Here is a 2874-nt window from a genome sequence, read left to right on the forward strand (position 1 = left end):
AATGGCTCCCAGTGTTCCCACCCCCTAGCCACACATCTTATGTGATCCGGCCTCCTCGCGGGGAAGGAACTGGGTTCCAACCAGTAGAATATGGCAAAGGGACGGGATGTCCCTTCCAAGACGGAGTTCAGGACATGTCTGTGGCTTCTGCCTGCCGCCCTCTCTCCTGTGTTCATTCTCTCTCCATCTCTCTCTCTCTCTCTCTCTCTCTCTCTCTGTCTCTCTCTGTCTCTCTGCGTCTCTCTGGGCCTCTGTGTCTCTCTGTGGGGCTGTGTCATTTTCTGTCTCTCTCAGTCTCTCCCAGTCTCTGTTTCTCTGTCTCTTTCTCTCTCCATTTCCGTCTCTTCTTCTTTGTCTCTCTGTCTCTCCTCTCTGGCTTTCTGTGTGTGTCTCTCTCGGTGTTTCTCTCTGTCTCTCTGATCCGTTGTTCAGGAGAAGCAAGACGAGATATTAGGAGCTGCGCTTGGTGGCCCTCGTGCAAAGAGCTAGCAGAGGGTCCCGGCTCCCAGACGGAAAAGACTCCCAAATCCATCCAAGTGGCGTCCTGCCGATAGTCGGGCAGTGGTGTCCGAGACAGCCCCCGCCCCTCTAGCCTCCGTTGAGCCTGCAGCCTCAGCCTCCCGGGAGACCTGGAGGCAGAGGTTCCTAGCAGAGCTGAGCCTGGATCCTGGGAGAGAAACGAGGAGGTGGTGCCTGTTTGTTCTCACGAGTACTAAGTCAGGGTCGTGCTCACACCCAGCCTAGACAGCTAGGAGCTCCTTCCAGGCCTGAGTCTGGCCCTGCCCTCCTCCCCTCCAGCCTCCTCTCCTCCCCAGCTCTCTGCAGCCACTCTAGCTCCTTTCTCACCTCCTCTCGGCCAGATTCCCTTGCGCCTCCGAGTGTCTGGCCCTCGGAGCTTCCCTTGGCACACTGCTCCCGGCTGTGTGCAGGGCTGGCTCCTCGTGTCCTTCTGCTCGTGGCACCAATGTCCGCTCAGAGGACTTTCGACCCACCTCAGGGCTGCAGGCCCTCCCTCCAGCACCCTGCTTCCTTGCCCTCTAGCACCTGCGCGTCTTTTCCACATGGGTTTGCTTCCCTCACTTGGTCCCTTCCCCTTGCAGGCGGTGAGGTCCTGGAGGACACGGGCCACGTGAGGGCTTTCAGAACCGCCCCCAGGCTCACACCGCGCCTTCCCAGAGTGAGCGCAGGGCCACAGCAGCTGAAAGAAGGGGATGACCTCAGAGCCCCCTTCCGCCTCCGAGCACCTCCCATCGTGGCCATGGGCGCCAATCATGAAAGGTACCTGTTGCTTTGGCCAGGGGAACCCCCAGAAGCACCGCTGAGTGTACCTTCCCTCTTCCAGTTACTCCTCTGAGCACGAGCACGAGTGGCCACCAAGCCCCTGGTGGTCAGGCCCAGCATTGCAGCAACAGGCGGGAAAGCAGGCCGTGAAAGACACACCTCGGTTCGGGGCCTGGAGGCAGCGGTTCCAGCAGGGCCCAGGGCGCAAAGGAGAAGGCCGTGCAGGCTCCGGGGGTGATGTGAGGGACCTGCGAAGCCTCTCTTGCTCCCTCTCTCCCTGCACTGGCCCCGGCGTGTGCACTTTCCCCACGAGGCCTCCTCACCGCAGCCAGGGCACTGACTCCACTCCACGTCCAAATGAGGACCCCGAGGCTCCAACAAGGATGGCCTCGGTCCTGCTCTGCAGAGGAGGGGTCCTGTGCTCTGCCACGTTCTGCAGTAGCCAGGTGCCCAGCCCACCTACAGCTCAGGCTGCCCTCTGCCCAGAAAGGCCTCGAGGGACTAGAAGGCCCAGTCCAAGGCCTCGGAGCACGGTGGGTCATGGATGGACAACTGAGATCGATAGACTCTTCTACCAGCTTGTGGGGTCCTTGGAGTCACTCCTCTAGGCTCCTCAATTGACGGAGGAGTAACCTCAGGCCTTCCATCCACTAGCCCCTTCCACACTGGGGGCGGGGACATCCTCCATCCAGGTGCCCAGAGTGGTGGACACAGGACCCCAGACCTTGTCAGGCATCTCTCCTCCTCATGCTGCAGACCTGGGCATGTTGCTAGGGGACTGGAAAACCCTGGGCCGAGGCAGAGCCACCTCTTTCTTCTTTCCAGCTGTCACCTCCCCAGTGTGCACTCCCCTCCTGACCCCCACCCTGGGCAGGCAGAGTGTGTGTGAGTGTGAGAGTGAGTGTGCGCCCAGGTGCGGATGCCCAAAGGAAAGGGCCCCCAATGGGAGGGCGTGGACAGAGGTCCCCCAGGATCTTAGGGGCTCTCCTTCCCAAGGCCAATCTCCTGGGACGCTAGAGCTGGCCCAGGGGCCTGGAAGCCTCGCTTCTCCTCCGGACTCTGCCCACCTCGTGGGCCCAGGGCCGGTCCCTGTTTCCCCTGGCCTCAGCTTCCCAACTGTCCCGTGAGGGTTGCGCAGGAACCGCATCAGCCCTGCTCGGCATGGACACAGCCCTGGCCTCCTGCCCCCCTGGGTGTGACGGGTCTCCCAGTCCTCTCTCCCTCGGGGCAGCCGGGCCTCCTGTCCCCGGCCAGGCACACAGAGCAGCCCTGCCGGCAGCACACGTGGGGGTCCCCACCCCCAGCACGCCTGTGGACCACAAGAGGCTCCTGACACGGCTGCTTTCGATCAGTGCTTCTGAAAATATTGCATGATTCCACTGATAGGAGCCATCCAGAAAAGATTGACCAAAACCTGCCAGAACACAGAATAGGCGTTGTCAGGGAGCCAAGGAGGAATGAGGCATGAGCGCTTTGGGAAAAGGCTTCCCTTGTGGAGAAGGGAATGTCCAGCAAGCGGACAGTGGTGATGGAGGCCGAGCATTGGGACTGTGCTTAACGCTCGGGAATTGTACACTTGAAAAGGAGAAAATG

Source organism: Equus caballus, chromosome 13 (assembly GCF_041296265.1).
Source record: "Equus caballus isolate H_3958 breed thoroughbred chromosome 13, TB-T2T, whole genome shotgun sequence".
Lineage (NCBI taxonomy): Eukaryota > Metazoa > Chordata > Mammalia > Perissodactyla > Equidae > Equus > Equus caballus.